Below are 24,991 nucleotides of genomic sequence, written 5' to 3' on the forward strand. Positions count from 1 at the left end.
GTCTTAGACCCATTTTATAGGCAACGAATCTGAGACTTAGAGAAATTATGGTTTGCACATATTAAGTGGAGGAACTGGGGCTTTGACTCTAAAATATGTCTGTAACCACCACAACCCTCCAGCCTCTCTCATTGTATCTTTGCATGGAGAATGCATCGTACATGGGCATAAGTCCACCAGAAGTGATTAAATGTCTCAGTTTTAAAACCTGTTACATATAGTTGTGTGCATTTGTGTGTGTGCTTGTACCAGAACTAATTTGAGGGAAAATGTGAGGCTTTCCTAATTCCCTAAATTGTTTCAAGAGCAAAGGTCTGGAAAAAGCAGGGTCATGACACAGAAATAAATAGCCTATAGAAGCAAAGCACTTAAATTCATATCCAGAATCCACCCTCCTAGATGACTGATCTTTGGAAAAGTCACTTTATGTGTCAAAGACTCTTTTTCCTCATTTGTCAAAATGGCAACACTCATAGCCCCTCTTTGTGAGGAGTCAGTGAGATAACACATACGTAATGCAGGCCAAATGGTAGTGGGACTTTACCAGTGTTAGGTGATTTCCGTTTTCTGTAATAAAATATGTCCTGTGTGTTTGTGTATGTAGAGGAAAGGGGGGCTGTTTATCCCACTGTTTTGACCAGAAAGTCAATTTCATCTTTATAAAATATTTTATAACAAATGATTCCTGGTGGAGTTGAACAGTGACCAATATTAAGAATAGGAAAACAGTGGAGAAAAATATTTACACCATTGCTTAATAGAATTTTTCTTGCACCACAATTATATTAGTTATACATGGGTGCTTTTGAGATTCTAATACGATTGCCTTATTGTAGACCTTTTACTTGCCAAATTTACCTCACTTGAGTTCTTTTTTAAAAGCTATCATTTTATAAATTGTTTATTTTGTTCACTAGGTAAAAGAATGACTCTTTTATATAAAATTTTATATTGGGAAAGAGCAATAATGATACTAAATAAAACCTATAAAGCCCTTTCTATGTATTTGACACTATTAAACAATGTGACTTTTTTGATGTTTCCAAAAGAAAGAAAAATTCAACACTGATTTAAATTAGAAAACTACATATTAGCAAATACATATAGTTATCTAGAGCTAGCCTAAATTCTGAAAACTACACAAGAGTACTTTTAATTTGTCTGGGCACGCATTATATTGACATTCCCTGAAGTAAAGAACAGTTTCTTTCTCCTTCAAAACCAGTAGTTTTGTGAATGAAAGACTCAAATCCTTTTTGGAGTATTGTTCACTTGACTCTTAGAAAGTGGAGAAATGCGTTGGGCCATAGGAAATTCTATAGATGGTTTAGAACTGAGATGCATGTGGCAGAATACTTTTGACACCCAGGTGATTCACTCGGCAGTCATGAATGACCGAAAGAATCCAAAGAACGATGTGAAGGTGTCTGCTGTTCTAGGTGCTAGGAGCTGTTCAACAGGGGATGAAACAGACAGTCTTTCTTTTGAGTTATATAGAGCCAGATCGACTTCCACAGAGTTTCTCCTACATTTAATTATGGGGCTGACGTTGCATCTTCTTTCTCAAAAAAGGTAACACAGGAACCTGTGATGCAAGTTATCTATATTATATTTTTAGTTAGATCTTAATAATCCTGGGGGCTGACTTCGTGTTAAAATAATAGGAATTAGCTTCTAACCATGATTTTGGTTAATCTGAAAATTTTCTGTGTCTGCTAAAAATAAAAAAAAACTCTTTTCTTAAAATTCCTAAGGCTGATTCATGTGCTGGACAGGTCATTTAATTTGGCATATTTCATAGACCTTGACAAAATAGACCTCTACCACTAAAAATCCTCAGCACTGGGCAGCTCTTCAGGGATTCAGGATTTGGCAAAAGTTTCTAACATGTCAGCTGGACAGATTTTTCCATTCTGTGCTTCTGATCTCATAAAATCTCATTGCCCTTACATGTGTTTTTGATGCCATAATTTCTTCTTTCACATTTCTAGCTGTTTCCTGGCCAGGTTTGGGTATCTGTCTCTTGCCGCTGATTCATGAGCACTCTGGCCTCGGGAAGGACAGAGTGAAATTTCATAGAGCACTTTGGCATGTCTCTCTCCACCATTACTCATAGGCTCTGGACATAAATAATTTGTTAGGTACAGAATGTGCAGAAATATAAAGAGGAGTGGCTGATGAGATAGTGAGTCAGGAGACATCATTATGTGTGGGCATCTGATGGAAGATTTAGGATGCCAAGGAGTTTAGACTTGATCTGATAGCAGAGAGGAGGTCCTTGAGTATGGGAATAGTGTAATGAAAACTACATTTTATAAGAAGACCTTGAAATAATGTCTTGGATAAGCTAACATGGGAAAAAGTAGGGAGCAATAGCAAGTTATAACATTATAGGCAGGTGATAATGAGGTTTTAATGATTATTTTAAGTTTTCTCTGTTTCAGTAGAATATGATTAAAGGTAAAAATAATATTTTTTTAAATAAATTTTTGAACAACTGGAAAGCATAAAGATTGATATAGTCTTGAAAACTTTAAGTAATGAGTTTAAGTTTCTTCTAATTTTCATCTTCCATTGTCCATCTTAGATTTCTTTATGCCATGCCTCTGTCTCAGTTACACAATTCCTGCCCTGAGCTGAATGATTTGGAAGTGATTTTAGGCTTCTGTAGTTAGACATTTTTATTTGAAAGAGAAGTTTTAGATAACCCATAGTAATATCTGTGTTTGTTTCTTTTACTATACAGTTGTTTAACCTAACACATAATTCATCTTTACCAAAAAAATTCAACTATAAAATTATAAGAGATGATATAAAAAATGGTTATACATTCTTCATCATCTATTTGCTCATTCATTCAGCAAATATCTGTCTTCTTAAGAACTTTTAATTAGCCACTTATAAAGCATTTCTGAGTGACTGTGAAAGGCAGATTGCTGTGGGTTTTGAACTTGTACTTCTGAGTTCTCCTTAGGGCCCACTACTTCAAGGTCTTCACTGGTAGTCTTAGGTAAAATAATTGCAGCCATATATCCCACCTATTTTATACCCAGGAACTTAAATAGATTAAAAACTGACTCAACAGATAAGCTAGGGTTTGTTATCTCAAGTGGTGATACATTTCCATATTTCTTGCTAAACTGAGAACATATATTCATTAAAGAGGAACAGTAAAATCCAATCTACTTTTATTATTTAATATCAGCTCTCTAGGTCTGAGCTGATATACTAGCCACTGACTAAATGTGACTAGTCTAAGTTGAGATGTACTGTGTGTAGAAAATGCACAACAGATTCTTAGGATGAGTACAAAAGAGTAAAATATTTCATTAATACTTTTTGTAATGTTTACATCTTGAAATATTTTTGAAATATTGCATTAAATGAAATATATTATTGAAATTATTTCATTTGTTTATTTTTTAGTACAGCTACTAGAAAATCTAAAGTTCAACAGGGAGCTTACATATTTTTACGTGACAGTACTCGTCTAGGTTAAGTGTTCTTGCAAATAGTTTTGCAGATGAGTAGGCCTACGAAAACTCTATTTGCCAAATTTTCTTTGGTTCTATATGTTGTTAACAGCATGCCTTTGGTTCTATATGTTGTTAACAGCATGCCAGGAACATTTTCAGCACTATATATATATCTTTTCATTTAATTATCTGCCAAATCCTATGATGTTGGTGTTACCCACATTTTACAAATAAGGAAACAGAGTCAATGGAGGTTAATGACTAAGTAGAAGAGCCACAAGCCCAGGCAGCCTGCTTCCAGAGTCTACGTGCTAAACTTCTGTGCTATTCTGCCATTTTCTAATTAATGGGCTACCTCCTTGTTATGGGTCCCTCTTCACAAATATTTCCATTTATTGCCAGTTTCCATCTGCCAGGAAGAATAATAGAATCAATCAGAGAAACACCGTAGAAAGTGAACTGAACTTAAGTAGTTAAATTTTGAAACAGAAGCAAACATTTAGGTTATCATGAGTGTTTTACTTCTTCTGCATCTATATTTTGTAAATTATATATATTCTTTATTACAGATATTCAATAAAAATTCAAATTCAATTCAATTTACCTAGTCTTGACTTAAACTAACAGTAAAACTATTGAGGGATTCTTGGTCATTGCCACTGGTTGGCATTTGCATTTTCCTCTGGATCTCTGGTCTTTCAGATCAAAAGACAGAACAGAATATAGTAGTGGAAAGACAGAATCCCCAGGCCCAGTCTCTGCCATGCCTGAAAACACCAGTTACAGTGTAGTGACAAGAGTCTCAGCAAATCAGCTAAGCTGAATTTCTTTTTTTTCTCTGAAGCTCTTTTTAAAGACATCTTCTGACAACACATCTGCAGAACTATCTCCACAGTGTTCATTCAGTTGACCAGTTTTGCTTACTTTGTTCTGGTTTTTTTTTTTTTTAATTGAAATATAGTCAGTTACAATGTGTTAATTTCTGGTGTACAGCATAATGTCCCAGTCATGCATATATATATATACATATGTTTATTTTCATATTCTTTTTCATTAAAGACTATTACAAGATATTGAATATAGTTCCCTGTGCTATATGGAAGAAATTCAGTTTTTTATCTATTTTTATATATAGTGGTTAACATTTGTAATCTTTTATCTACTCTCATTCCTTTGACTAGTTGACATTCAAAGTGTGCATCAGATCAGCTATATCTCTGAGCAGATATTTCTCTTTACTTTCATAAAAGTTAACTCAAAGTTTATTAAAAGCTTTCAGTGGCATTAAGAACTGGTGTTTTCAAAATGTACAGTAAATTGCACAGAAAATGGTCTTTAATTTTTCTGATCTAATTCTGGAAATAATTTCCTGACTATTTTCCCCATTGTTCTGAGGATATGTGGAAAATGGTGCAGAGTTTAACAGATGAAAGGATTTAAAGTATAGTCTATTTCCTTAATGTTTTTGTGCTTTGAAATGTCTTAGCATTACAGCTGCTTTTGATTTTGAAGTGTGATATATGAAATTTTAATTCAAACGTAACAGGCCTCTTATTCGACTATTGTGAGTGTGTGTTTGAAGAAAGTAAAAGACAAGGGAGCTTTAAGTTTATATTGTTCTGAAATTTGGTTGTTATATTGCTAGTGACAATCAGCCTATGGGCTTCTGTATTTGTCAGAAAATGGAAGGTCTAATTGCCAAGTTAACTTCCCTGATGATTCAGGCTGTCCTTCAGGTTTTATGACATTTATACTGATTTTTCCCTGTTGTTGAGATTCGGGTTCTTCTTTCAGGTTATCTCTTCTATTCAGTTTCAGACCCCACTAAACATTTTTGGGAGTATGTATATTATCAGGCAGCTATAATCTCTCCACTTTTATGCACCTGCAAAACAAGATCATAGAACAAGCTTAATTACCTAAAAAACAGTAAGGAGGCATTCAATCTACAGACTAGATGTGCTGTACCATCATTCAGCTAACTCCAAAACTTCAAACTATCTGCAAACATTAGCAAACACCTCAACAAAACAGTAATGAAACTACTGCATCCTTTCTCTTTTCCTTCCTGCTCGGAGACTTTCATGTCTCCCCTCTGTTTAAATTTTCCAATATCAGCCTTCTGCACTTGGGTCTAATCCTTTGCAATGACCTGCAACACACTATATGATCTGGCCCCAGTTATTCCCCCATTGCTCACTGCTCTCCACACACTGACCCTCTTTCTGTGGGTCTTGGCATTGGTTGTTTCTTCTACCCCAAATTTTTCCCTTAGATTTTCTCATGCCTGAGTCCTTCCTGCCATTCAAGTTTCAGCTCAAATATTACTTTCTCAGGGAAGTGTTATCTCTCTACTCACTTTGAAGTGACTTCCATCCCTACCCTAGGTCCCTTTACCCATATGAAACTATCTTATTTGTTCCTTTCTCTTCATTTTTCTCTCCCCCACTGTATTAAATTTCATGAGATCAAGAATCTTACAATTTTTGTTAATCCTTGCATTTCCTTATACTTCCTGGCACAGTAAATGCTCAATAAATACTTGAATGGATACAGGGATAAAGCCATCACATCATAACTTATACTTACATAGTGCTACATGGATCAGCATTGTATTTGGGCAGGATTTGTGCAAATGTTGTAAAATAGCTTTCATCAAAGGAGACAAAAGAAGAAAAATGGCTTGCAAAAGGCCTGCATTCATTATATGAATGAGGAGCTAACAAGAGTCATCTTGAAGTATAAAACAGTTCAAAGGCAAAGAGGAGACTTAACATTAGTTATGTGGCAGCACCTCTGAAAATTAAGGATGCAGTGAAATTAGACTGATTGGATGAAGGAGTTTCTTTATTTCTGTAATCATTATTTGGATTCACCTATACCCCAAATCTATCTTACTAGGTTTCAGGAAAAGAAAGACAATTACTTGGGCACAATTGCATTTTCTTCCTTTCTTACCACAAAGCTTCAGTGCTTTTGGCTTGATAAATTGCCTAAACTACCTGGCTGGCTTGGAGGGAAAGTTATGTTTTTACACTTATATTAAACAAAAAACCTGTGCTTTAAAAATAAATCACCACATCTGATGGTATTGCCTCTCTTTCATTTGTTTGCTATCAAGTGTGAGTTAAAGGTTACATGCAGAACAGTCCCAGGGGTCCAATTTACACTTCCAGGTAGCAGTAAAGCCCGGTAACCAATAACCGTCGCAGACAGAGGAGCTGTCAGAGACCAGATTCATTGCTCCCATTCCCAGAGTCCTTTTGTTTTTAGAAGGCACTGAAATATGTTCTCTTTTCTTAACCTATGAGAATTTCAAAGATGTCCTTTGACCTGTCTTTTGGCACCATACAATAAATATAGAAAAATCCCCAACACCTCCTTAAGATCACATTTTAGAGAAAAGAGAGTAGGCACACAGAAGTTATGCTGAATGACAATAACTGTATTGTCTTAATGTGTTTAAAATTTGGCGCAGGGTGTGGAATTGGCGTAATTGTTGATGGGCAGCGTTTTCCCTGGGAAATAGTGTCAACTGTGATGTATGTTAGGCTTGTTACCAGCCTGCCTAACTCACACTGCCGTTCCTGGCTTGATGCTAGTGTCTCCCAGCGCTTGTTATGACTCTGTACATTGAAGTTCATGATGAATTTCCCCTAGCCTTTTCTTCAAAGTTGCACCTTTCTGGTTTTTCCAAGTAACAATAAATAATAAATATTCAATTTTCTAGGTGTGTGGCTTTTAAAATTCCTTTAATTTTTCTGAACCTAAATATCATTTATAGATTACCACTGAAAGGCATCACCCAAGATCTTACGCAACATTAAAATATAAAGTTGAACGAATCAAGGAACTTCTCCATGTGAGAAGATATTAGTAATAATATGTGTAACCTGTATTTTGTCATTTTTTTCATTCAGCAAGAAGTAGATTAACTGTTTCGTGATAACTTTTATAAGTAGTCTTTACTAAATGTTTGGAGAAACTTTTTAGATTTACATCATTTAAATAATAAGTTTTCAGCCAGCAGAAGTTGTTGCTCAGTCCTTTTTGCAATAATTGCATAAGTGATTGCCTAAAATATATGAAGATCAGTTATGAAGTATATATTAGAGCAGATGGCCATGAGGAGAGCCAATGGGACAGAATACTAAACAATACAAATTAAGAAAATCAGAGGTTAATTAAAGAAGATTAAGGGTACTTAAAGGGGACGTAAATACCCAGAGACCTTCTCAAACAAAGGATTAGGATGTTGGTGCTGTGCCGTGCTGTCCTCTCCAATGTGTTGCTAACGAAAGGACAGCGATGTGCAGAACAGATGAAAAGACTCCGTTAGAATGCTATCTTCAGTAACCCAAATCCCTTGATTCAACACACAGGGACAGAGTGTCATAAATTCTTGTGTAATTTGGTCTGGGTATTCCTCTCTTTTATTCTGCTCTACGCGTTTGGATCCCATTAACTTTTAAAAGGACTTTCATGCACAGACGATAATAGGCACAGTTAGTGGGCACAGTGACTGCTTTATAGTCCTCCACTCCAGGAAGCACCGCTTTACAGAATGTTAATTCTCGAGAGCTTTGCCCTTAGTGACTCCTCTTCAATCAATATTTGTAGAATGAGTGAAGGAGGTTGTTGTGGGGGGGGGAACAAACTGTTTCTCCTTAGATTTAGATTTAATTTTACACTTGTATTTCAAGGGTCATCTGTTAAAGCCTATCCATTTTTTTATGATTCACCTCAAGTTAACATTTATACTCATCATCTATTCATTTCTTCATTCATTTATTCAGTCTATATTTATTAAATACCTATAGGGTGCTAGCTGTTTTGTTGGATAACGATGAATAAAGCAATCTTTATCCTTGATGGAGTCGCTGTTTAAAGAGGAAACTGAATATGTAAATAATTTACATAGTTCAATGAGAGAGCTACTCTAATAAAAATATGTACAGATTCTAGGTGAGCATGAAAGAAGAAATTATATCTCTGCTTGATCAGGGTGAAAGGGAAGAAAGTTTCATGAAGGGAATCAGAGAAGATAATTCCTGAGCTGAATCTAAAATAGGTCTATGCAAACTGTAGGCTGCAGACCAAATCTGCCCATGTCTGTTTCTGTAAATAAAATTTTATAAGAACACATCTATACCCATTCATTTAACCGAAGGTTACTTTCATGCTACGTGACAACAGAGAATTGAGTAGTTGTAATTGAGACAGCATGGCTGACAAAGTCCAAAATGCTTACTCTCTGATTCTTTATAGAAAAAGTTTGCAGACATCTGGTCTAAAAAAAGTTGATTTTCCAGGGACCCAGGTTAGACAAGTATGTCCAGAGATTTGGAGACATAATGAGAAAGCATGGGTGACTAGAATAAAGAATTAAATGTTCAGGAGAAAACAAAGAGACCACTGTGGTTAGGGTGACAGCTTCACACAAGAAGCAGAGGAATAAAGATAGAAAGGTCGGTTGAATTGAAATCGTAGAAGATTTTAAATGTTGGTGACACTCTTTAAACTCCAGGGAGAACACAGCATTCTGGAGAATGTTTATAGTTCTCTAACTCAGCATTTAGAAGGGAGACACCCTACATGATAGTAGTTTCAAAAGAGGAGCTTTCTGCTCAGGAAAAGAGAGCAAGAAAGTCATATTTTTCAGTTTTGGGCTCATCTTTGGGATTATGCGTTTTTGGAATGTCATGGCAGCAGGTATGGAAAGATAAGCCTGGGGTTGCCTGCCCACGTAGGAGGGGGCTCTGGCCAAAGGAAATCCATATCGGAACCAGGGTCTAGCCCTGGATAAAGGAGGCATCATCTAGGCTACTGAAATTGGTCTAGTCTGGGCAAAATCATCCTTGCAATTTATAAATGAGCCAACTCAATTCATCATTTAAGGGTTTGTGGGGGCAAAACCTTGACTAGATATAAATTTGAGGATGTAGAATTTGGGAGTCCTAGGTCTTGCCTATCTGTCACCACTCTTCACTGCAGAGTCATAAAGATAACAGTGAGAGGAGACATGGAGATGTGTGCTTCCAACCCCCGTCTTCCCCCATACAAATTGTGCCTGAATCTGGAAGGATGAATGGCTCCCAAACCAGTTAGTTCACCAGAATCAACCGGAAAGCTTCTAAAGAGCATATACTCCTTTTCTGTACCCCAGACCTGATTCAGAATTTCTGGGCATGGACCCCTGAAATCCTTACCTTGAATTCCAAAAGCCCCTTAGATTATTCTTATTATTCAACCATTTTGCTACAACATTTGGGAAACACTGACTCCCAAGACCCTGTCTGTACAGCATCACACACTTGTGTCTTTTTCACACAACACTAGAGATTTGCTATATGTACACTCAGTGACATGACTCATGTAAAATCTAAAGAAATAGGTGTTTATTTGACAACCAGTATAAAAGCCACTGGAAGTTTTAATTAGGGAGTGATATGAACTAGGGAGTGATATGTTCTAAGATTATTATTAATATGGCAGAGCTCTGTGGGTAGATTAGTGAGAACAAATGATTATGCACAGATTCAAGTCATAGAGTTGGAATTAATTTTGATCGTATTTTAATTTAAGCTTTTATCCAGGTAAGATTTCTTCCATAAGTTTCACAGCTGATGGCTATTAGGGGAAAACCTAAATTCTTTTAGGAAACCGCATTGCTACTTACAGAAAACCAGGACACTGTTAGATATGATGATAGAAGTGTCTTTCATATACCAAGCCAAAATATCCCCCTGTATTTTCCACTCAGTGATTGTAATTTATTCATCCTTAAAACAATACTGAAGGAAATCAACGTCCTCTATTTTAATTCACTTCTTATGCTTCTCCTTAGTCTTTTCTTTTCCAATCTAAAATGCCTGGTTTTTCCAAATAAACCTCACAGAGTATGGTTTTCAAATGTCTTATCACTTGGTACATGAGCTTTTGAACATACGTTGGATCAGTATTTCCCAAAGCATGCCCTTTGTGATACTAGTTCTGAGAGCTGCATCTTTAAAAAGGGGGTCCCATGGTCCAGTACCTCTGGGAAAGGCTGGAAACCATCCCTTCGTAGAGCTTCACAGTGCACATTAGCATTTTCCAAGGGGAACTACGTGAAAGAAAACTGTTTTTAAAATGACATGTGTTTAATCTGCTATTTTTCAAATTTATTTAATCACAATAGTCTTATTTTCTGTAACATAGTAATACTCCATTGAACACATTTCCGGAAGTTGTATGTTGCCAACATTCCTCTTGAAATGTCAGGCATAGGAATAAAAAAAGGCAATATTCCAAATGTCACCTGAATCTGCTGAGTTCAGACTTTTTCTCTTTAAGATGCAAACACTGTGTTCTTCTTCTTTTGAAATAGTCTTCTTAATACAGCCTGTGACCACATCAGCATTTTTTAGTATTTGTATTATCCTACTGACTCATTGACTTCCTGGTCATCTGATGTCATTGAGACTTTGACATTAAATGCTGTCCAGTTAGGTCATTCTTGGCCTCCCTTGTGCTTGATAAAATAAATAAGAAAAGATACACAGTCTTACTAAAATTTGATTGGTTTTACCCCAGAATTTCATTTCTGGGAAATATTTTTGAATCTGGATTTGGTGAGCTGCTTCTTTCAGGTATATTTCATCTAAAAGACTGATAAATATGCCTTCTATGCTTTCATACTGGTCTAAGTTTTAAATCATGTGGTTTGCGGTTGGACATTTGTTTCTCCCAGACATGGATTTGTTTTTTAGCACTCTTTGGGTATAGTTGCTCAGCTATCTGCACATCCACTTAGCTACAAATTCTTGATTCTCATTTCTCTACTTTATTCCCAGTAGAATGTTGCAGATTTCCTCAGTGCCTGGCTGGAGTTGCTGCACTGCCTCTGTATCACTCAGTTCTAGTCTCTGAGGGGAGTGGCTTTTTCTGTGTTGTGTTCCATGGTACCGTGCCCTTTGGCCTTCATCTCTTTTTGGTATTCCTGACAGAGATTCCAGGGACTGTGTCTGGGCTAGTGGAAGGAATTAACATTTTGTCTTGCTTTATTACTACTTGACGCTTAGTGTCTGTGATGATATAAGATGATGATGTGGAGAGAATTTTTCATTTTACTTTTCCCATTTGAGTAATGACGTATGCTGATTTTAAAAAGAGACAACAGGCCCAGTGTTCATTGGAATTCTAAGCGTGAGTGTCTCTAGTGAGTGTTCTGAATCGATCGTGTGTGAGATCGGGGTGTTAAACCACTTTGCAAAGGAAAGCCACTAGATAATTTTAGACATTATTGTATCTAATTTTAAATAAATATAGAACAGACAATCCAAATTTCTCTCTTTCCCTGTCTTATCAACAGAACTAGGAATCCGAAGAGTAGGAGCCAAGATTTACTTGTGATGGAACCTTTCTCTCTGAAGACATGCTACAAAACAAGAAGCATCATTGGAATTCTTTCTGAGCTGAAGTTTCACATGTGATAATGAGCTAGGATTTGTACTCTTTGCAGTTACAAGAACCCCTTGATCTCTGGGCCTTAAAGTTGCACTTAGTTCTAGGTGAATGTGACCCCAAACTATTTTACTTAGGGGAAAAATGATCATTTAAGGTCACTGCTGCTTTAACACACTTTGGAAAGATACCTATGACCTACTCTTTAAAGGTATAATGTCTGCTCCATTGGCAAATGCAGAAATTACCTTTCCACTCTCCCCAGTCATCTTACATTACTGATGAGTGAATATGATGGGAAGACAGTGTGATGAAAAATGTTGTTTAAGTTAAAGAAAAATCCACTTAAAATTCTCTACACAAGAGTAAATTATAGGCTTTCAAGCTGAGACAGAACCTGTCTATTTATCAGCTTAAACTGCAATCCGTATGGAAGATAGAAAGGCCCTTGAGGATTTCGAGTAAAAGTCATCTTCACATAAGGTGATTTCTTATAATCTTTTCATTAACTGTGTCCCCTAACATTACTAAGGATTTTTCTTTTACAAGTGGAATTTTTAAAAATTGAATATTCCTCTGATAATCCATATGTATCAGCTGATTTAAAATATTGTTCCTTAAATATAGAACAGGATATAAATCTCCATTATTGGAACAAATGAATACCATGTTATACATATGGCAGATTTTTAAAGATAGGATTCTGATAATGTTTTCAAGAATGTGTTATGAGATAATTCACTTATGTGGGTACTTAGGAGCTGAGAGGAGAAGGAACAGAAGAGTTGAAAGCGTGAGGGGTAACAGATGTGTTTGAATCCCCAGCCTATAAAAGTGAGCAGTGACTCAGCTTTAAGTGGTATTTGACCCCATGCTTTTTCTTTTAATGATCCTGACATATTTTACGCTGAAGAATACATACATCCATCTTTGCATTCATGCAACTGGAAACTAGCCTTGCAGAGCAAAGTATACAGTTTAAGAATTATTTATCAGAATATGATTCAGCATTACTGCAGCTATAAAGTAGACAGCAAAATTCATTAATTTTGATGAAAACAGATGTAGTAATTATAATTATTCCAAGGGATTTTTGTCTCAGAGGAGCATGTTTATGGTAGATTAGATCTTGCAAAACACAGAGGCCAATGCCTTGATCAGTGCTTGAGTTTGAAGATGGGCAAATGATTAAGCTGATACTGATGCATAAAAGAGCAGTATCATATAGTGAGCATGGTTTTTGATTAAGCTGAAATATAAAATGGATCAAGATAAGACACTACCGTGGAAACTATCTTGCTATCAGCAAGGAGAATCAGGAAGTAATTTCTGGGACAAATCTCAAATTGAATAACTTACCTGTTAAAGGTTGAAAATGGATTGCATTATTGGTTATCTATATAAAATAAGATGGAGAGCAAAACTTTTTTAAAAAGATCACTTGTTAGGAAGAGCAACTATTATAGTGTTACAAAATGAAGTTGGGGTCTTCTCTGTAACCATCATGCTAGGACCTTGCATAAACTGGACGTAGTTCTTGAATCAAAGGTGGATGGAATGTTAAGGCTGTTTTCCATGATTGCTTACTATTCATTGAAAAAAGAGAATTTGAAAGGTCATAAAGTCTAGTCTGTGAAGAACGTAACTTTAAAGCTTTTCTTGGAGAAAGGGCCAATCTTTTCTGTTTTGTTTTGTTTTTTTCTAGACTTTTTTGTTCTTTAGATATGTATATACAAATTTAAGTCAATTTTATTTATTGGTACCTTTTAAAAGGAGAAATTTATTATATATATATATTAGTGTATAGAAAAAGATTTGGGAATAAAATTTATAAATGTCAAAGAATAAGGTTTTTTTTTCAGTTAATTTTGCTGTATGGATTTGAATAAAATGAATGAATATACTAATGTAAATAAACTAACTTTCCTCAAAATACAGTTTTGACTCTGGTAATCTCCAGTGACTTCTAGTATATACAGTTAACCATGCTGAGGACAGTGATCTTCTTAATGATTTTGTGTTCTTCAAACTTTGTAGCACAGATTCTTTTTTCCAATTGAAGTATAGTTAACATACAATACTGTGTTAGTTTCAGGTATACAGCAAAGTGATTCAATTACACATATACATATAAATATATTTTCTTTTTCAGGTTCTTTTACATTATAGATTATTTCAAGATATTGAATATAGTTCCATTTACTATACAGTAGGCCCTTGTTTTTGCACAGATTCTAATGACTGTTTACTATGCCTCTAAGATTAGGCATAGAGGTGCTATTCAAAAGGTACTTGCTAGGGACCGATTTATGAAAAAGGAACTAGAAGAATGCCTCCTTAGCATTGCTGTTATTCTGTTAATTTGTGTTACTGTGTTGGCAGTAATAAAGTAGCATTTCTTTTATCCTTTAAAAAAATCAATATTTTCCAATAATTCATGTTGGCTCTCTCCATGCTTTATTAGAATCAATATGATATTCCTTTATCCTTGGGAGAGAAATCATATGAACACAATTTAGAAAAATCATAAAATTAAGGATAGCTCTGACATGAATTTTGGTTTTTGCTTTTGCTTGAGAGTAGACTACACAGATGTTGTGGATCCATGCAAACAATTTCTCTCAATTATTCCTTCATTCTGTATTCATTAAGTCAGTCATTGACTATTTACTAGGCACTCTTATGTGCCAGGCATGCAATAATCATGAAATTTTTTAAGTAACAGGTGAACCCAGGACTACTGCAGAAGAATGTGTGCTCTCCAGAACACTGATAAGGGAAGAGAAATAAAACCTTAGAGAGGAGTCTGACACTGTGACCCAGGAGCAAGAGGCAAAGAAATTGTGTCACGGTAGGTATCTCATGGACATGAAGCTCACGAAGCTCATGAAGGGAACCTTGGTCCCTTTTTACGTTGCAGCCATCACATTTTCCACTTTCTCGCCCATCACACATGGTTTACTTTGCCTAAAATGCCTGTTTCCCCTCTTCTTGTAAATTACTCCATATCATGCTTAAGTGTCTCAACCAAAGTTTCACATTTTCAGGAAAACCGTCCTTGACCCCCTAGCCTACTTTTAGACTAAATGAAGTCCTCTTGATATATGGGAATGCCACCCTTTCTTTCTTTTTTCTTTTCAGTTTTACTACAGTTATTCCTTTTCTAAATATTTGTTTGATGTCTGTTTTTCTTGCTTCACTCTCCTTTTTAAAAAGACTGTATTAACCTGGATAGCCTAGATTATGTTGCAATTAATGAATTAAATTAATTTTAGAATCAAAGTAACAATTAATTCCAAAATCTCAGGTATATAATACAACAAAGATTTATTTCTTGCTTGTGCTTTGTTTTTCAGTGCAGGTCAGAAGTGGGTTCAGCTTTACACTATCATTCAGAGCCTCAACAGTAGAGGCAATATCCACCAAATATTGCAGACGAACCTACTAGAACAGTATCATGGGTAGCTTTTTGGCAGTTTAGTTTACTTGCTTGTTTTGTTTGTTTGTTTGTTTTTGGTTCCTTGGTCCAGGCAAGAGAAATTGGAGAATAACTCAAGGTCTTCTTGATCTATCCATTGGCTAGATTATTGGCTGGAATTTTTTTTTTTAAGGAATTCTCAGGTTTTTATTTTGATGACAAAAATCACACAGGGAACAACAAAAATCATAGCTGAAAAACTGGGAGTGGGAATTGGGCTGGGAAATATGGGGAACGGGTGCCCAGGCACCCTAGAATGCTTCTTGGAACCCTGAGTTTCCTTCCAGGGCTCCGCATGTGCCCATAGTCCTGCCCAACTGGGATGAGATTGAGATGTGCAGTTCTCCTTGTGCCCTGAAGGGAGATGAACCTGATACCGAATGAAGCTAACCATCTTTGTATTGAAATCCCTAGAAGAAACAATGGTAAGAAGGAAATGATGTCTCAAAGTAGGGCCAAAACTGGGAAATAATTTTTAGCCATTCTAATTAGCTTTGGTCCATTACACCACGTACTACTAATAGGATTTGCCTTGGGGATTGCTAATTCATTTTCAGCGGTTATTGAATAATTGTTTGGAGTAGAAGAAGGTTAAGCAAAATCGAGAAGGGCAAGCATAATCCCTTTTCTAAAAATGTATAGGAAATGGAATTCATAGACTATAAATGAGTGTAGTATTGCAGGGATTGTTCATGGAAAGTTGCAGAAAGTGTGGTCCACAGACAGGTGCTTGTCTGCTGAAACTTACTGCTCCACGTGAAATGTACAGAAATAGAGACTAAGCATTTAGAAACTTGTGTAGACATTTGTCAAGTAATTTTGCATCTATTAAAACTAATAATTTTAAAATATTTTTTAAAAATTAAAAGTATTAAAAATGCGCTTGTGTTTTATGTCTTTGTTTTTTATGTTATTTCATTTTCTAGGTAATCATTTTTATTGTATTTTACAAAAGTTTCAGTCCATGAGAGATTGAAAATTAAAAAAAAAAAACAAAAAAACCAGATTGGTTCATTGCCACAGATTGTTTGTGAAGCACCGGTTTGAGTATTTACTAAAGGGAATGAAGTGAAGTGATCACTGGGGATTAGCCTGTGTTGGTATACTAAGATAACAATTAATATCAGTCCACACATATTTTTCTTTTCAATGACTGGCCTAGTAATGTTGGACAAACACAGTACACTTGGTGTATATGGATTTTGGCACATGACAATTTTCTCACCTTTTTGGAAAAGTCATTGAAATACAGGCTAGGTACTGGCTTTATTAAGTAGGTTATCAGTTAAGCTATCACAACAAGGAGCTCACGTTTACAAGTCAGTGTCCACCTGTCCAGTCACCTCTCCACAGCTCCTGGACACTCTGTTTCACCTTGGATGGTGCATCCCAGGTCCTCTCTACATTTGTAATCCCCTACTTTTCAGTGGTACCAAACTGGATTAAGTCGGTTTTTTATCCATATATCTTTAAAAATAACAAACTGTTGAAGTAGGTTCAATACATTTTATTACATACTGTAGTACTGTAGGAGATGGGTCTAATATTTGTTTCTGAGCTATCTAGTGACCAGGACAAAGAGAGAAGTAAGAATTATAAATAAGATGAAAGTAAAGCTTTTTCCAAGAGAAAACCAAACTTTTTCCCCTAAAGCCATAACTTCTGTGTTCTCACAGAAAGGAAATTGTGTGATGTAGTGGTCAACATCCACTAATAAATTCATCAAATAAATAATATTGAGTTTATTTGTCTTTTTCTTGTTGTAGGTTTTTGGTAGTCTGGCTTGATCAAAATGGAACAAAACCCACCTAAAGTAGGTTCTTAATTTCTAGGTTGCCTAAAGATTACCCGGGGAGAGCCTGGCTCAGCAGATCCAGGGTTGGGTTTTGGAATCTGTGTTAATAAAAAACAACTCAGTTGATTCTGCTGCCCATGGTCTAGAGACCTCAGTTAAGAAACAGTGATCTAGAGGAGCCCTTGGCAATTTTCCATGTAGGTGGCTTATCACAACTGAGCCTTTTATAAGAATGACTGGTATTTGTGATTGCTATTTGTCGGGAATCTGGATTGCAGAAATTAAATCTTGTCAGTTCAGGAGGCAGCCATGTAAAATTTGACCTTAAATGCTTCCCGTTAAATGTACTTAAAAAAAAAAATGTTCTGCCTTCCAGTGTATTTCTCCAGGCTCTCTGCAATCAGTAAATACTCTAAATGTAGGATTCTTACGAAAGTGAGGGAGCCAGCACAGAAAATTTCCTGTGGAAAACACCGATATGAAGGAGTACATGTGTAGTTTTACAAATGATGGAAGAATTATTTAAAATATTACCTTAAAGGTCAAATTGACAAATACCTATCACTTAACCGTATAGAAATTAATAGACTAATTAGTTTTATGCTTGTATTAGATTATTTAGAATATTTAGTAATCTTTCATTTATTCTGTAACATGGTTATGTTGTCCTAGAAGTAAATGGACTTTTTTTTGAACTGTAGTTCAAAGTAATGTTTTTGATAATAGAAAAATAAGTCTTATGTTTTGAAGATTTTATGTCCTTTGGCTGATCTAACAGTACATGGCAGAGGGTGGGTACTAAATTCCTTAGAATTTGTGTCATTGATCTCCTGAGAGGATGTTTGAACTAACCTCAAAAGAAAATATCAGTCACCTTCTTACAAGTCAGGCAGTATTAAGAATCATAGGATAAGATGAAAAGAGTTATGCTTTGTGCAAAAGAAAATCTTTGGAAAGAAATTATGAAAAGTTATAAAAAGAGATTTCCTAGGTAGCGTAATTTCTTTCAATTTTATAGATAAATGTGAAATCAAATAATCCTAAATCCAAGTTAATTTAAGCTTTTAAGGCTCCTGCACGTGGGCCTAGTAACTATAGCTTTTCGAAAAATTATTTTATGAAACACATCAGGCTTCACCCACTCATATCAATATGTCAATATCTTAAACATGGGGTGGGTTTTTTTCCTTACATAAATGTGCTGCCTAAATTGTGGTGATTTTTGAAACATTATACATTTGTGACATGGAATCCAAAATGAAATCTGGTTCTATGGAGATAGAGATTGATAGCTTTTGTACATGAAATCAAAGACTGTTAGAGACTGAGCTGGTTTCTTCACCCCACTTCTCTAGTGCCTGTTAAACACTTGTAAACACCCCAGCAGCAGCAGCAGCAGCAGTAGCCGTGTCTTAAGGGAAAAATCCTTCCTACAATATTTCTTCCAGATTTCATCTTCCCTTTGATCAGAAGCTTCCAAGATAAAAGTTTCACCACTTTATATTACGTCCACTTCCTTGCTACGCATGTCCAATTGTTGAAAAGTTCTGAAGCCAGACTTTGCTTTCCTGTAATTTTCCTCCCTACCTTTTGGTATGATACAGTAAATATGCACCTAACGGCACAAGACATCTCTCACTTTCCCTTCCTTCCTTCCTCCAGGCAGAACATTCCAATTATGTCAAATACTGTTTACACTCCAGAGTTTTGCAGATGTGCCCTGTCCTGTGGATTTGCTTTTCTCCCTTAACTGGATCATTTGCAGATCGTGGACAGGGACAGGGTGGTTTTTATATTTCAGTTATGGCATAATGTCTAGAACAGATTAGACAATTAAAAACTTACATCCAGAGTGATCAGTCACCACCAAACTTTCTACTGTTTTCCTGTAATCCCTTTAATAGTAGTACCAAAAACTAAACATGATGCCCTTAAGATTCAGTTTGAATGCAGTGATTATCATATTTTAGGACTTGGGTAATCAATGTTTTAAACAATATTGGACATAGGTTTCTTTTCAGTATATCACTTTGTGGGCTAATACTGAGATTGTAATCAGTGAAATATACTAGCATTGTTTTTCAATTGCTATTTAATTAACCATCGTCTCCTAGTTTGGATTAATGCAATTGATTTAATCTAAGAAGAATTCTAGAGTAATGTAGAAATACTTAGAAAGCAGTTATCCCCCAGAAACCAGCCCAGAGTTACCAAGGAAAACTCCTGTTTCAATACCCAGATCTCCTTTTTTGACAGGATGTTGCAGCCAACATGTAGGCTGGGTTGTAGTCATCTCAAGGCTCTACTAGGGCTGCAGAGTCGCTTCAAAACCCACTCATGTGATTGTTGGGAAGCCTTGGTTTCTTGTTAGCTTTTAGTTAGAGACTTCAGAGAGAGAGAAAGAGAGAAAGGGAGAGCACCAGGAAGAGAGTGTCCAAGACGGAAGTACAGTCCTCTATAACCTGATCTCAGAAGTGACGTGCCATTATTTCTGCCATATTCTGTTGGTCACACAGTGCATTCCTGGTACAAGGTGGGTAGGGACTACAGAAGGTTGTGAGAAGGAGGTGCAGATTACTGGGGCCATCTTGAAGACCAGCCACTACAATGTCTTTCAGATTCCCATCCAAGCTTTCAAATGGAAGCATTCTAGGTTTCTTCTGAAGAAATTAGTAATTCCTATGGACATTAATTAAGTAATGGTAATGAACTAAGACTATGGTTAACTTTAGGTAAATTATCACTAAATTAACATACTCTCATTAGCTGTATCCTATGTTTCAGATGATGGTCTAAACTTCCACACCAGTTTCCAAGTTATTTCATTTCATAGTTTTCAAAGAATAAGGAAAAGGATGGTGCTTTTTAAGTATGGAGGACAGCCACATGGTAGATTAACTCTTCTATATCTGGTCTTTGCCACTTTAATTGTAGTTCAGAAATGTAACTACATGCAAATATGTAATAATGGTGTATATTATAGTGGAATTAGGTGGTAACACCTGAAGAGAAAGGAGATGTGAAGGCACAAAGGCCATTAATTCATTTGAGTTTTTCGAATTGTGCAAAGCAATGTCCTCAGCAGGGGAGATGAGATGAGAAGATAGTATGCTTACCCTCAAGGAGCTTGGAGTAATTACTAGTTTCCAAACAGACTTGAACTTTGGCCATCATTCTGTTTTTCCCCACCTGCTAGCTTCAGGGTGGAGATCCTATCTGTCAATTAGAAATGCTGTAAAAACCAGTGAGATGATTCTTGTGTTGTGATCTATTCAAAAACAACGTGTTATATAAATGTCTTATTAAAATGAAAAGAGCCTGTCATAGGACCGTGATTTTCAGATGTCTTTACAGAAAATGTGGTTTTTCCCCTCCTGTAACATAAGGATGAAATTTTCTAATTCAGCGCAACTGTCATGAGACTTTTCTTACAAATATGAACCTAACTGGCAAAATAGAAGTAATTTGCTAATTAATTCAAAATGGAACCAAACTCTTCCCCTTAATTATTTGGCAAATGGAATCATTCTAGATTTCTTCTGGGGGAATTAATATTTCAGGCAAAAGTGATTTGTGGCTTGCAGAGTCTTAAATAATTTTCAAATGTTTAAAATAATTTAGAGGGAAATATCATACCCTTTTGAGAAACAACAGAAAAATTAAAAGCACTTTTTAATTTCATCCAGCAATACTGGGAAAGAATAAAGAATCAGTTATTTATTTATTTTTGGGGGTCCTACATTGTATCACTACTAAAATGTCTAATTCCAACCAAATCTTGAAATCATATGGAGAGAGATCTTCACCCCCAAATGGACTCTTTATTTCTTTTAAGGGTCTTTCATGTGGTCTCTCATTAGACGTAACAGGCAAACCCCACAAAAAACATACAACCCAATACAAAATGCTACAACATATTGCAGGTTTGAATTAGCGTTAAAAGAAAACTAAATTGAATTTAGCTACAATCAAGTTTATTAACTAAGAAAGAATTGATATATTATTTTCTCCCCTCTGAGGTGCCACGCTGGAGTGCCTAGTGTAGTTAGGCCGTTGGGTTCTTGCTCTGCTAAACTCAACCTGAAAGCATGACTTGCAGGGTCCTTACTGTCTGACAGTAGCCCTGATAAATTCACAAATGCTTATTATTTATAATACAGGAAAATAAGACATAATCAGCTTGTAAAAATTCTTCCTTGCAGTGCTAGATCTTTGAATTTTGAACTCTCAAGGGATAATTTCTGAAAGTGTCTCCTGGTATTTTGTTATTTGCAAATTATGGCTGTATTACTTTAAGAAAATTCTATATCTGGTGATCATTATTTGCCAAATACGTGGAGGAGAGAAAATTGTTACTATTTGTACTATAGAAAGATTCTGTTTTACAAAATGATGCACTGCATGATTCCTATAAATAGAGAGCTTCTCCAGTGCATTTAAGAATGTGAATTGAATAACAGAAATGTGATATATACGGAATTTTCCAGTCATACATTTACTGTGGAATAAAAAGAAAGAGAGACTTCTGTTTTCGTATAAGACTGTTTTCTTATTAATTTGTGTCCAGGAAGAGTTTAAACCATTTAACAAAAATCTCACTCCATTTTTGAGAGTCTGTTGATTTTTTTTCACTAGTAATTTTATTGTAAGTTTCACCAATCGGTGTGATAAAATTTAGCTTTCACTTCATCTAGGGCTTACTGAATCTCTCTGAATTATATCAGTCAAGATGCTAAATGAGGATATAGAACATCTATGATCTTCTAATGCATCGGTTGCCATGGAAGCTGCTCTTCTGGCCTGATTTGATCAATTTTTTTTCTCAAGCAAGTAATTTGATAATTCTTTCCAGAGGGAAAATGTCATAATGTTCTTGTACCAAACTGAAGGAACCAAATTGCTTCTTTTAATTCATAGTGGTCTCCTCCTAATAATCATGATATTTTGGTCATTTCCTTTACATTCAGCCAATACTAAGCCTTGAGTTTATGTATTTTTAAAAGTGTATCACTAAAAAGTCTTTCTACTCTTAACTTCCATTTTTCATATTTTTATCAAAAAGATGATCTAAAAAATCCAAATCTTTTAAATGTAAACGTTGGAGATGTTTTCCTTGAGAAACAATGGCTAATTGCATCACAGTTAATGAAACACTTAGGTACAAATACTCTTACTGCCAACTACCACCATCATCAGAAGCATTCATTAAATGCTACATTTGCATATTAGATTTATCATAATTAGCAGAACTGGGATCCTTACTCAGAATCTTTTGACCACCTAGTCCTGATAATCTGCTTCCTGAAATGAAATGAAACAGGAGTAAAAATGCACCGTGCTATGAAATATCATGTGCAGGGGAGGGACTTTTTCAGTTTCTCTAAACCAATCTCAAACTCTAGGCAGTACTTTTATTTTATGATTATAGACGAAAGATCCAGTGTGCATTTGCATAGTTAACTTTAATGCTTCATGAAAAATAGGGGCATCATGAAATTAATTAGGACATTTACTTTCAGCCATGAGAAAGATAACACATTCTTGTCTAGCAGTTGCTGGCTGTCCTTTAGGTGGCAGTGTGTGGCAAGAAGAGGCTGGTGGTGATAGTCACTGCATATGATCTTTAACAACAAAAAGTGAAAAGAAAAAAAAAATCAGCTTCTTGTCAGAAATGTCTTCTTGCATCTCTTGCATTTGGTTTCTTTTGCTAATGAATCTCTGAGCATACATGCCCTGTATCACTGAAATCATCAGCATGCATTTTCTGTGGTTCAAAAACAGTGTCTGTTCTTTAATATGTCCCTCCAGGTACCCACCCTAGTGTTGTGAGCCCTGTGGGTGTTAAAAGTATTTTTCGCCTGACTGACTGTCAATACTGAGTTGGAAGTAAACATCTCAACTGCTCTGTCTTTTACATTTCTCCAAATCGGAGTACAGAAGTGATCTGGAGAGTTTTGGCCAAGATATGAAAAACAAATATATAGACACGTTGCTTAAAAAATATTCAGAAGTGGGGATTTGGTTTTGAATTCTAGAGAAAAGCTCCTATGAGCTTCTCTCTGTGATATGCTGTTCCATCTGATTTTGTTGGGAACTTGACTTTGCCAGATCCATCCAAATGCCTTGTCATCAATTCACATATGAAACCATGTTTCTCCCTTTTCATTATAACTGTCTATCCATGCTGTACCCACTTTCTTCTTATGTGATTCTAATTTTTATAGCCAAAACATACACATAGAAAAAGTCCCTAAGAATTTTTTCTCATCTTTTTTTTTCCTATCCTAAACAGGAATTATTGGATATTTAGAATGCATGTCTCTAACTACCAGTGTCTTTTGTAAAAGAGACAGTAAAGGAATTAGAGCAGTCCAAACATTACAGCTTCAAATCTTGACCCGCAACTTGATTACCTTTTATGTAATTATATTCTGTATGCGTCTGATTCAATTAGAAGTCTTTCCAATGAAGTAGATTACAGCATCTGGAGCTTTTGATCTCCTATAAGCCTCTGATGGAATCAGGCAAAATGATCACTTCAGAAAGGGAACACAAACCCTTGAAACCCATCTCCCCAATTTCAAGTGACTCTTTTAATCCTCTGTGTCTGCAGCAGCTGTCACCCTAGGTAACAGCTCGGTTTAGTTCTAAGCTGCAAGAATATGTGAGAATCTACTAATGCTATGTTTGTCAACAGTGACTTACTTCCTTTGCCTACTTTTTAAAACAGCATTGAAATCAAGCTCATTAATTCAGTTTATTTAAAAAAAGCAAAACTCTTGCAAAAAAAAAAAAAAAGATTTAAAATGGCCTTTCCCAGCTATTTGACATCTATAGCCCTGCTAAGTTGCAAGTTTTTTTTTCAGTCTCCCTGGTCTTTCCAATGTTTCCAAATTCATAAAAACAAGCTTTTTCGTTGACTCTAATCTGCTGCCCTTCTACGTTCAAGCTGTAATGCTCTTCTACTGAGTCTTGTGTTTTATCAGATGTCACTTGTTCTTATGCTCTCTGTGCTTTATGTATACTTTGTGCCTTTGTCCTTTTCAAACTTCCGTGGATGCTCGTGGGTTTCAGCTCCCTGGCACAACTGTTTTAGTCCTTTGTCAACTTCCTCTTGTGGGTAGAACACAGATCATCTGCTGTTTAATAAAGCAGGCATCATATTTCATTCCTCTCACATCCATCAAAATGTCTTTTCCTCAAACTGGCATTCTTCCACTATTATTTGGTTAACTTGCCACATACAAGTGATTTTTCATTTCTTGATTGGGGAAAGAAGGTCTCAAGGGTGATGTGTTTCTTGTCAAGTTGGAGAACACCAGCTTTCCTCCTGGAGACGAAGAGCTTTCTTCTCTGCTGTGTTGGTACCTATCCAGCCTCTAGCACCTTGAAGCTACTGGCTCTGATAAAAGTTAGTGATGTTTGGAGGAAAAATGTCCCATATTTAAGTTCATCTTGAGTTTAAAAAAAATTGCAGAGCCTAAATTGATGAACTGCTAGAATTAATTACAGTAATTTTGAATGTTCATGTGCATATATTTTTCTTTATTTGTAAGAACCTCAGATTATAGCATTTCTCTATAGACTCCCATTTATTTTCTTCCTATCACTGTTAAGAAACAAACAAGAGGCATTTTTCTCATTCTGTGGACGGGCAAAATGAAACAAGGCTAAGTGAGCAGAAATATAGTGACCGAGAAGGGAATAAGTGTCTCCTGATTCCAAGCCTGCTGCCTCCGGCACTTTGAAGCGGCTCGCTTCTATGAAAGTTAGTGATATTTGGAGGAAAATGTCACC

The 24,991-nt window shown here is 35.8% G+C and overlaps 1 long non-coding RNA gene across 1 annotated transcript in view; it reads left to right on the plus strand.

Annotated features, from left to right (window-relative positions):
* The window catches only part of LOC105088513 (uncharacterized), an 87,942-nt gene extending 74,088 nt beyond the window's left edge, over nucleotides 1-13,854 (plus strand). Inside the window, exon 4 of the long non-coding RNA XR_010378490.1 lies at nucleotides 11,830-13,854. This is a non-coding gene — a long non-coding RNA (uncharacterized LOC105088513). The remainder of the gene's footprint in view (nucleotides 1-11,829) is intronic.
* The last annotated feature ends 11,137 nt before the right edge of the window (nucleotides 13,855-24,991 follow it).

This window comes from Camelus dromedarius, chromosome 30 (assembly GCF_036321535.1).
Source record: "Camelus dromedarius isolate mCamDro1 chromosome 30, mCamDro1.pat, whole genome shotgun sequence".
NCBI lineage: Eukaryota > Metazoa > Chordata > Mammalia > Artiodactyla > Camelidae > Camelus > Camelus dromedarius.